Source organism: Stenella coeruleoalba, assembly GCF_951394435.1.
Source record: "Stenella coeruleoalba genome assembly, chromosome: 6".
Lineage (NCBI taxonomy): Eukaryota > Metazoa > Chordata > Mammalia > Artiodactyla > Delphinidae > Stenella > Stenella coeruleoalba.
The window spans coordinates 100172690-100184446 of NC_137151.1; the positions used below are offsets into that span (position 1 = coordinate 100172690).

General features: G+C 41.4%; 1 long non-coding RNA gene across 1 annotated transcript in view; it reads left to right on the forward strand.

Moving 5' to 3' along the window:
• The window catches only part of LOC307187756, a 75771-nt gene extending 64403 nt beyond the window's left edge, over positions 1–11368 (forward strand). Inside the window, exon 4 of the long non-coding RNA XR_013828700.1 lies at positions 11220–11368. This is a non-coding gene — a long non-coding RNA (uncharacterized lncRNA). The remainder of the gene's footprint in view (positions 1–11219) is intronic.
• Positions 11369–11757: the final 389 nt, after the last annotated feature.

The window sequence follows — 11757 nt, forward strand, 5'->3', positions numbered from 1 at the left end:
AGTGGTCTCCCTGCTCACACACTTAACACTTCCTCCCTTGCTTAAAGCTTGCTGATGATTTCCCATTGCTCTTAGAGTAAGATCTAAACTCCTAACCGTGGCCTGTGAGTGAGTGTCCTCTATGCCCTTGGACAGGGGCAGACTGTCGCTCTGCCCCATCTAGTCCTGGGTGTCTGTTATCATTACCACTTAACTCTCTTTTCCACCCCTCTCCACCATCCAAGTCTCTCATCTACCTGATATCTCAGGTGTTCTATGAGTGACAGTAACACTCTAGATTTGGATTTTTATAGGCTAGCTGTTCACTCCATATTGAATTTATATTGTACTCAGAACGTTCCAGGTTTTGTGAGCTTGAAGTTTATACAATTTGGGGACGCTTTTTAAGACAAGGAATGCAAAAATGTGAATACGAGATTGAATGTTTATTTAGGACTATTAATCACCACAAGTTGCACATTTGAAAGAGGTAACAAATACCACAAACATTAAAAATAAAGAAAAAACTCAGTATTAATATTATCTTTATTAGCTCACCAACATACCCTAAAATCTTTTTTTCTTGCATACTCTTTGATTACCTCTTGAGGTGACAAAGATTTTGTAATAATTATTTTCTATAGAGAGATTGGAAAGAAAATTGTCTTTCCTCTAGTGTAGTGGTTTACAATTTATTTGAAATTATAAAGTATTAGAATAAACTAAAAGTTCTTTTTCAGCTTATTGATTCCATGTTGGTAATGTCTCCTTCATTACGTTTTCCACAATTTCCTTCTCAGGAGATGCTCCTTCCTCAGGGCAACTCCTGGAAGCCTTTAGCCTTGACCTTGCTAGGCTTCTTCACCCCTGCCCTCCCCCTCCCCTCAACCCCACACCCACACCCACCTCCATCCCCCCCACCAGCTGAGGTTGCTGAAGCTTGTCCAACTCAGCCAAGTACTCGTCAACTTCAGTGTTCCCCTCCCCAGCTCTGATCCTTGGAGACAGAGAGAAGGTTCGGGTGCTCAGTGGTCCGTCAGGGGCTGCTTGTTGCCAAGACTCATTGGTGGGACTTCCCTGGTGGCACAGTGGTTAAGAATCTGCCTGCCAATGCACGGGACACACATTCGATCCCTGGCCCAGGATGATTCCACATGCCGCGAAGCAACTAAACCTGTGAGCCACAACTACTGCGCCCTCGTGCCACAACTACTGAAGCTCACGTGCCTAGAGCCCGTGCTCTGCAACAAGAGAAGCCACCGCAATGAGAAACCCAGACACTGCAGTGAAGAGTAGCCCCTGCTCGCTGCAACTAGAGAAAGCCCGTGCACAGCAACAAAGACCCAACGCAGCCAAAAATAAAGAGATAAAATAAATAATAATTTTAAAAAGCCCAGACATTCTTTACTTCTAAAAAAAAAAAGACTCATTGGTGAAGGCAATGCTAGCAGTGTGCCTGTCCTGCCACAATGCCAGGACCACCTGCCGGGCACGGAGGGTGACCTCTGGCTGGGGCCAGCCTGCTGCCTCCTCCTCGCAACCCCCATGGAGGGCACATTCAGCCTTGGAAGAACCCAGGAAAATGTGAGACCCTCCACCTTGGCTGCTTTAGCTTTGGGAGAAAACCCACCTCTCAAACTTCTTCATCTCAGGACATTAAAATCAAAACAAAACCACTCTTACACCTCAGTGAGGAAATTCTCTGTTCTCATGGCATGTCCTTGAGGCAGGTGTAAAAATAGTATCCATGTTTTATACATAAGGAAACCACGGCTGGAAAGGGGGATGGTTTGCTGGGGGAAGTCATTTTATCAGCTCTGACTTCCCAAGCACTGCATCTTCACTAGACATTTTTTTTTTTTCTTCACTAGACATTTTAATGTCTTCTTTAAACTTTCTAAAATCCCTAAAATAGTCATGATAGCTGCATGTAATATATTGACTTGATACCGTGGAAATGGAATTACATTTTCACAGAATGTTGGTATGAATTTTTTGTCTTCATCAAAATGTATATTTAAATTACTGAAGAATAATACTACTACATAGTATGATAATGGAATAGTAACTCTGTCATTTGGGGTAAATTACTTAACTTCTGCACTTTATTTCTCTGTTCTTTAAAGCACAGGGAGAATCTACCTCACAGGTTGTTCCAAACATTAGAAAAACTTTCTATATATAAAATATATTTTGACCTGAGACACTTACAGGTCTTTCACAGATGGTAGTCGTTAATATCGTAATGTTTGCATCTTAATTGTATTTATTCATCCTTTGCTCTTTAAAAGTACTCTCTTAGTGGTTTATGTTGAATCTCCTTATTTCAGTGGTAAGCTCCTACAGTGTAAACATCGTGTTTTCTATCAATATCTTTGTGCTTCTCAAATAAGATGCATAATAACGCTTTGTGCTTATCATGCATTCACTAAACATTATCTGGAATGGGAAATTGTTTTATGTTCTGAAGGTAATGAGAACTCTGAACACATTTAACAGATAAAATCTCTGCTCTCATTTTTAGGAATGTTCTTGCCCTTATTGGTTGAACAATTAGGGGTCAGCAGGGGTTGACCAGATGGTAGTGTTTTTAGCATTTGCATTTGGTAGGGGGAAAACACCCTGCGTGCACACATAGATAGTGTATGGTAAGCCAGCATATGTGAGCATAGCTCACAGGTTTTACACGAAAAAAAAAAAAAAGAAAAGGCACTTTCCTGGTGGTCGGTCCAGTGGCTAAGGCACTGCGCTCCCAAAGCAGGGGGCCTGGGTTAGGGAACAAGATCCTACACGCTGCAACTAAAGAGTCCGCATGCCTCCACTAAGAAGAGTTCGCATGCCACAACTACAGATCCCACATGCTGCAACGAAGCTCCAACGTGCTGCAACTAAGACCCGGTGCAGCCAAATAAATAAAATAAATAAATAAGATGAGATTTAGTAATCCTCTCTGTGAACACAAGAGACCAGACATTGAAGGGTAACAAAGCTATGACTATGCTCACCCTAGGATTTTGACAAGTCTGAGCATATCTGGGCAAGTCTGGAGGACCAGGGATTGCAGAGTTAGACCAAGATTCTATTTGCATCAGTGGTTCTCAACATTGGCTGTACTTTAGAATCACCTGAGGTGCCTCTAAAACTCCCCAGAACAATTAACTCAGAATCTTTGAGAGTAGAACTCAGCCATCCATATTCTTTACATTTCTCCAGGGGTTCCTATAATATGCAGATGAGGTTGGGAAACACTGACATGTGAAAGACCTAGGAACATCCTAGGTAATGCTCCATTATTGCAGTTACACTAACCTTCAATCTGAGGGAAACTTTTTTTTTTTTTTGCGGTATGCGGGCCTCTCACTGTTGTGGCCTCTCCTGTTGCGGAGCACAGGCTCCGGACGCGCAGGCTCAGCGGCCACGGCTCATGGGCCCAACCACTCCGCGGCATGTGGGATCTTCCCGGACCGGGGCACGAACCCGTGTCCCCTGCATTGGCAGACGGACTCTCAACCACTGCACCACCAGGGAAGCCCTGGTTAGTGTTTTAAACAGCCTTCTTCCTCTACGACTTTGTTATAATTCCCTGTGTTTGAGGGCAATCTGAGGAGCCCCGTGATTATCCATGTGTACTCACAAACGACCCCTCTCCTCTTTTTGGATGGTTCTGCAGAATCCTTGAGCAAAGCCTGAGTATTTTTACTTGATCCAGGGTGTGAATTCTTTCTCTGAGTCTCCTCCACCTCTGGAGCAATTAAATGCCAGAATCCTGGGTGAATATGCTCAGAAAATCCTAGATACATGTGAATTTGCCGCAGGTACACAATTTAGATTTTCTCTGTGATTCGTTTCAAAAAGTAGAGCTTTTAGGTAAGTAAATAAGATTTGGGGAGAATATTCAAAGTAGTTAATTTAATTTTTTTACGTTTCTTTTTAAGAGTGAGTAGTTAAAATGATACAACTAATTCTCATATACACCTTGTTAAAAACTCAAATGGTACAGAGGTACACTGAATCAATGTGTGGGGACGTCCCTCCATTTCCCCCAGTAATCTTTTTTCTCTAGTTGTAAGTGCTATCACATCACTCAAGACACTACACTAAACATTTACATACACAGGTAACTACAGAAACACTTGTTTATTTTAATATAATTGGATTATACTGATATTTTTTGCAGTTCTCCCACCTTCATAAAATATGTCTTAGAAAGCTCTCTTTATTAGGATATATAAACATATCTCATTCTTTTTAACTGTGGGGTATATTTCACAGTAAAACTACACTGTCATACATTCAATTGTTCCTCTATTGAGAGACATTTAGGATATTTCTAATTGTTTGCTACAATAAGCAATTTCGCAGAGACAGTTTTCTAAAAATACACATTTAACTTTGTGAATAAGCATGTCCTTAAGAGAGATCTTTCAGAGTGGAATTGTTGAATTAAGGGACAGGTGCATTTAAATATTGACAGAAGCTGATAGAATGGCTGTGTCCATTTACTTTCCCCCTAACATTGTGTGGAGTCATCAGTCTCACTGTCAGCTGAGTCTCCCTGTATGATGGGGCATCACCAGGATTTTGTGTGAGCAGACAAAGAGAGATTTTGGCAAATTTTCCAGAGTACATTGGACCCCTCAGCTATTGAAAGCAGGCCTTCAGTTCCTGAGTTGTAGAGTTTGCTCCAGTAGGTGATGGAGGACAGGATTTGTACGCTTGTGGTTTCTGAAGTAAGCATTTCTTTTCATGTCTGTGAGGTTTCTTTCATAATGCTATGCTTTATTAATAAAACTTTCCAAGCACATTTCCTCCCCTCTGCAGCAGTTTGTGTTCTAAGTGTGGTTACAGCTGTCAGTAGGTCAGTTGTAATTATCTGATCTGGATTGCAACCCTGTCTCTCCTCCTAAACGACTCAGCGGGGAGAAGCCAAAACCATTTTTTAACCCTAAAAATCATTCCCTTTGGCTTTTCCAGAGCTTACGTAGGAAGAGAGACCTACTAAACTCTTAGCTTCTCTCCAGTGAATAGCTTCATTTATTGTTCAGTGGTTAAGGAATAACACTGATAGCTGGTATTCTGTGCTGTAACCCCCTCTAATCACACTGTGCTCTCTTGTCCCTGCAATAGTCCCAGCTCTCAACTTTGCAGGACCCTCCAGGCCTATCTTGAGCCAGGGAATTAAAATGCCATAGTTGTCTTTTTTTTTTAGTTTATTTTATTGAGGTACAGTCGATTTACAATGTTGTGTTCATTTCTGCTGTACAGCAAAGAGATTCTGTTACACATAAATATACATTATTTTTCATATTCTTTTCCATTATGGTTTATCCCAGGATACTGAATATAGTTCCCTATAGGACCTTGTTGCTTATCCATTCTGTATATAAGAGTTTGCATCTGCTAACCCCGAAATCCCACTCCTTCCCTCCCCCACCTCCCTCCCCCTTGGCAACCACAAGTCGTTCTCTATGTCTGTGAGTCTGTTTCGTAGATAAGTTCATTTTTGTCATATTTTAGATTCCACATATAAGTGATATCATATGGTATTTGTCTTTCTCTGTCTGACTTACTTCACTTAGTATGATAATCTCTGGGCCCATCCATGTTGCTGCAAATGAAAATGCCATAGTTTTATGACACTTTATGGCTCCTATGACAATAAATTATCTGTAGTGGGGGAAAAAAGCTGTGGAAAATTAATATGTATTCTCCATATTACATGAAGTGGAGTGGTAATGGGTGAGGGGAGAAGAAGGCTGTAAAAATACTTGGATTTTAGATGTATTTTAGATCAGAAGTAGAAAGAAGAATGAAGCAGAAAATATAACAACAATTTAAGAGGATTAACCAGCGGACATCATCTTGTTGACCACTTGCTAGTTACAGCATTTGCTTATTTCTAATCCCCATGACAACTCTATGAAGTAATGTCATTTCTTCATCTGAAGATGTGGAGACTGAGGCTCAAAGTAGCTACATGACATGGCCAGAGGCTCATGAATAATAAGCAATTTTGCAGGATTCAAACCTATGTTTGCCTTGTTTCAAAATCTTTGCTGTTCTCACCATAGTACAGTTTGCTCCAGTCAAATGCGAATTTCAGTTAGAGTAAATAATTTTTTTTAGAATAAGTATGTCCCAAATAATTCCACAGGGTTATACTTATCCTATAAAATTATTCATCATTTATCTGAATTTAACTAGACAGACTGTATTTTTATTTATTAAATCTGGCAACAGAAGACTCCCTAACCTAGTAGAGCCAAGAGCAGGGGTGGAGGAGAGGAAAAGGTGAAAATCTCTCTCCCTCTTATCCATTGTTCATTTCTGGGTTCTCTTTATAGCTCTTTCCCTGCTTCTCTCAAGGTAGCATGACCCACACCCGGTGATATTCTCACATATGCCCTAGATTTTGATAGTAGTTTCTAGAGAGAATGTGACTGGTTTTTTTTTTTTTTAGAAGATGTTGGGGGTAGGAGTTTAGTAATTTATTTATTTATTTTTGCTGTGTTGGGTCTTCATTTCTGTGCAAGGGCTTTCTCTAGTTGTGGCAAGCGGGGGCCTCTCTTCATTGTGGTGTGTGGGCCTCTCACTACTGTGGCCTCTCTTGTTGCAGAGCACAGGCTCCAGATGTGCAGGCTCAGTAGTTGTGGCTCATGGGCCTAGTTGCTCCACGGCATGTGGGATCCTCCCAGACCAGGGCTCGAACCCGTGTCCCCTGCACTAGCAGGCAGACTCTCAACCACTGCGCCACCAGGGAAGCCCAATGTGACTGTTTTTGATGACCTGTGTCCTAAATCAATGGGCCAATTTGGACACCAAGGTTAAAGATTGCCAATCTTGTTTTAGATAATGCAAAGAAGATGTTCCTTAGTTTTAAAGTTGTCAGATGTTAGCTTGGAAGATACAAAAATTTTTCTAAAGGAAGGATATGCAAGGTGGTGGGGAGGCAATCGTGCCCAACCGTGATTAGATATAGAATTTGTTCTACCGGGGTTGTAAATCAGCCAAAACTTGCTACCTCATAACAAGCACTGTTTGGTTCTCTGCAGAATTCAAAGATAACCTCCTATTCTTAAGGATAAGATAAAGGCACTAATAGAGAAATATGTTTGGAGATGGTGCTTTTACCAAGTTTGAGGACATCTGTAAAGCAACTATACTCCAATAAAAATTAATTAAGAAAAGAAAAAAAGGGCTTCCCTGGTGGCGCAGTGGTTGAGAGTCCTCCTGCCGATGCAGGGGATGCGGGTTCGTGCCCCGGTCCGGGAAGATCCCACATGCCGCGGAGCGGCTGGGCCCGTGAGCCATGGCCGCTGAGCCTGTGCGTCCAGAGCCTGTGTTCCACAACGGGAGAGGCCACAACAGTGAGAGGCCCACGTACCACACACACACAAAAAAGTTTGAGGACATCTGTGGACACCCAGCTGTATGCCACTGGCACACCATCAAGACTGGGACATTTTAAAATGGCGGCTCTGGATGTATAGAAGTGGTGATGCCACAGACTCACGGGGTCGGGCCAGGAATGTCATATGGGTGTCAAACAGAGCTGTTATTGAAGCTGTTCCTCTTTAGCATTCACCTCTGCATAAAAGAAACCTCTGTGATTGCCTGGCCAGGTTTACTTCTGGCTGCTCTTAGCCTGGTAGCACCCAAGGTCCAGGAGGGCCCAGGGACCCTGCATCTACTCACCGTAACTCAGGGGTGATTGGGAGTGTTGCTGTAGCCTTGTCTAGCTTGGTGGAGTGGGGGACTGGGTGCCCAGACACCCTGCCAGTGCTGAGAATGTTCTTCAGCGTGGGATTTGTTAGAGTAAATGACTGGACACGGGCTCTAGGTTTTGAGTGACGATAGTTGCTTAAACAAGTCTTTCTATATAATAAGGAGTCCTATCCCAGTCTATTCCTGCCTCCTCAATTTCTTTTAGAATTTATGCTACATTCTAAAGGCATGTACTGTGCTGAGAAATGCTCTGAAAGGGGGTTCTATAAAGAACGTCATTCAGAAGGATGACAAAGATGACAAATACTGTACTGTAAACTCTTCACCTCGGAATTTGGAATAAATGAACCCACTATGGTAATCAGTATAACATAGTAGTATACAAGTGACAATCTGAGGGGAAATCCAAAAAAATCAGTGAAAGGCTTTTTTCTCTAACTTTCCTTTTCACTTCTAATTCCTTACTTTCTCTGATTTATTTGCTTGATTAAATCCAACTTTTTTGTTACCATATTTGAACAGAGCTTAGTCTCATTCCTTCCAAGGTTCTAACTTAAAGTGAAAAGTTGGTAGGTTCTGTAGATTGTTTTTAAGAGTACTTTCTTACATTTAATTTTTTTTATGTTAAAGTATAGTTGATTTACAATGTTGTGTTTGTTTCAGGTGTACAGCAAAGTGCTTCAGTTATACATATACATATATCCATTCTTTTCAGATTCTTTTCCCATATAGGTTATTAAAGATTGAGTAGAGTTTCCTGTGCTATACAGTAGGTCCTTGTTGATTATCTATTTTATATATAGTAGTGTGTGTATGTTAATCCCCAAACTCCTAATTTATCCCTCTCCTGCCACCTTTCCCCTTTGGTAACCATAAATTTGTTATTGAAGTCTCTGAGTCTTTCTGTTTTGTAAATAAGTTCATTTGTATCATTTTTTTAGCTTCCACATATAAACGATATCATATGATATTTGTCTTTCTCTGTCTGACTGACTTCATTTAGTATGATAATCTCTAGGTCAATCCATGTTGCTGCAAATGGGATATATCCAGAGAAAACCATAATTGGAAAAGATATTGATACATGCAACCCAATGTTCACTACAGTACTATTTACAATTGCCAAGACATGGAAGCAACATGAATGTCCATCAACAGAGGAATGGATGAAGAACATGTGGTACATATATACAATGGAATATTACTTAGCCATAAAAATGAGAGTACTTTTATTTGTCTTTTGGAGAGAGAAATGGATGCAGCTTAGTGATGAACCCAAACCCTGGAATAACAGAGATTTGAATTATCATCCTAGGTTTACCCTTTACCACTGCAGGGCAGGAGGTAGAGCTCAACTGATTGCTATGTTTATTCAGAGCATAAAAGTGCCAACTGGGGATTTTTATGGAAGTTTCATCACATAGGCATGATCAAACATTAACTGAATTTCCAGCCTCTCTTCAGAGAACTGGGTGGGTGGGTGGAGGTGAAAGTTTCAGGCTTCTAATCATGGCTTGGTCTTTCTGATGACCAGTCCCATCCAGAAGCCCACCAAGAGTCACCTCATTAAAACAAAATACATTCCTATTATCCAGGAAATTCCAAGGGACTTAGGAGCTTCGTGTCAGGATGCAGGGTCAAAGACCCATATTAGAATAAAAGATGCTCCTGGTGTATCTATTTAGGAAATTACAAGGGTTTTAGGAGCTCTGTGCCAGGAACTGGGAGCAGAGATGAATATATACATTTTCTATTATCTCACAGCAACAAAGGCTAAGCTATTAGAGTTGGTGCCAGGCTGCCTCTGCCCAGAGGAAGGGGTGTCTTCTCCTAATTCACTCAGAGGTGCCTATGGGCTAGTGATAGTCCTAGAGAGGACAGAAGATTAACTTATTTGGGGCAGTAACTGTGCTGTGGTTCCAGAATTCTTTCCTCTCAGAAAAGTATTCTGGACAGTCTACCTCTAAGATAGGGCTTTTTAGGTCCCAACTTCTGTTAGAGATCTTCCTAAGTAGTAAACATTCATGGAGTATTTCCAGTCAACAGAAAGCTAGGAGATCAGAAGTTCTGTAAAATGAAAAAGGAATTATATCTGTCTTTTTACTTCCAGGATGCTTACCTAAATGTTTCTTATCATCATTTTTTTTTTTCAGTGAACATACAGGATTCTAATGTTGCTAAGCCTTTCCTAATTGTCTCCGAATTCTTTAAATTAAATATAACGAATGTTGCATATTTAAAATATGCTTATCAGCCTGTTCTTCAATTAAGTTTGTAATGATTTCATTCCCTTTGTTGCGGCAAGAATGGCCATGTTGTCACCCTAAAAATATGAGACCTGGAGTCAAACTACCCGGGTTTGAATCCCATCTTTGCCACTTACCATCTGTGGCAGGTTACATTTTCCCAGATGGACACACAGTCCTCCTGTTCCTCTTGCTCTTCTTCTTTTATTTTTTTTTCCCTTATAAATTTATTTATTTTTGGCTGTGTTGGGTCTTGTTGCTGCGCCCGGGCTTTCTCTAGTTGCGGAGAGCAGGGGCAACTCTTCATTGTGGTGCACAGGCTTCTCATTGCGGTGGCTTCTCTTGTTGCGGAGCACCGGCTCTAGGTGCACAGGCTTCAGTAGTTGTGGCACGCGGGCTCAGTAGTTGTGGCTCACGGACTCTAGAGCCCAGGCTCAGTAGTTGTAGCGCACGGGCTTAGTTGCTCCATGGCATGTGGGATCTTCCCAGACCAGGGCTCGAACCTGTGTCCCCTGCTTTGGCAGGTGGATTCTTAACCACTGCGCCACCAGGGAAGCCCTCTTATGCTCTTCTTATAAGGGGATATTGACTCCACTTTTATCAAGGTAGGGGGCAGATTTATCCACTTGAATCTGGACAGGTCTCTAATTGTCATAGAAGTAAAACTATGTGACTTTCAAGACTAGGTCTTAAAAGGCATATGTGGACCATTACACAGCAACACAAAGAACTAACAATTGATACATGCACAAGTGGATGGATCTGAAGGGCATTATGTGTAGTGAAAAAAAAGCCAATCTTAAAAGGTTATGTACTGTGCGATTCCATTTATGTAACATTCTTGAAATGATAAAGCTATAGAGTTGAAGAACAGGTGTGCTGTTGCCAAGGGACAGGTATCAGGGTGGGGAGGAGTGGGCGTGACTATAAAGAAATAGCACAAGGGAGTTCCTGGATGGAACAGTTTTGTATGTTGATTGTGGTGGCAATTACATGCATCTTAACGTGAAATCGAATTGCACAGAACACAGGCGCAGGCACACACATACACAAATAAGGGCATGTAATAACTGGTAAAATGGAGTAAGTTCACAGTCTAGTTAATTGTATGGTTAATTTCCTGGTTATGATATTGGCCTACAGTTACAGAAGATCACTACTGGGGGAAGCTGAGTGATGGGTTCATGGGACTCTATTACTATATTTGCAACTTCCTGTTAGTCTATAATTAACTCAATATAAAAAGTTTTTTTTGGTTTGTTATTTTAGGTCATACAGGTTTCATTGGTCCTTTCAGGATGCTTGTTTTTGGAGCCCAGCTGTGATGCTATAGGTATGTCCAGGCTACATGGAAAGGTTATTGTGGGGTTCTGCATGACAGCCCCATCTGCGGTCCCAGTCAATAGACACATGAGTGGGGAAACAGCCACAGCTGCCATCTGACTGCAACCGCGTGTGAGACCCCAGGTGAGAATCTCTAAATAAGAACTGCCCAGCTGAGCCTAGTCAACCTCTAGCGAGGTAACAGTAAAGTAATATTATTGCTTTAAGCCACTAGGGTTTGAGATAATTCATTAGGCGACAAAAGATGACCGGAATACCATCAATGTGACCTGGGCACCTCTGTGCCCCAGGTTTTTTATTTACTTATGAAAAAGTAATAGTGCCTGCACGACAGTTTATTGCAAGCACGAAACAAGTAATCGAGTAAAGAATCTAGGGCAGTGCTTAATGAGGTTCATAAATGTTAGCTCCAGTTATTATTACTGTGTATCCAAATTATAACAAAAGGACAAGCAAGATATTA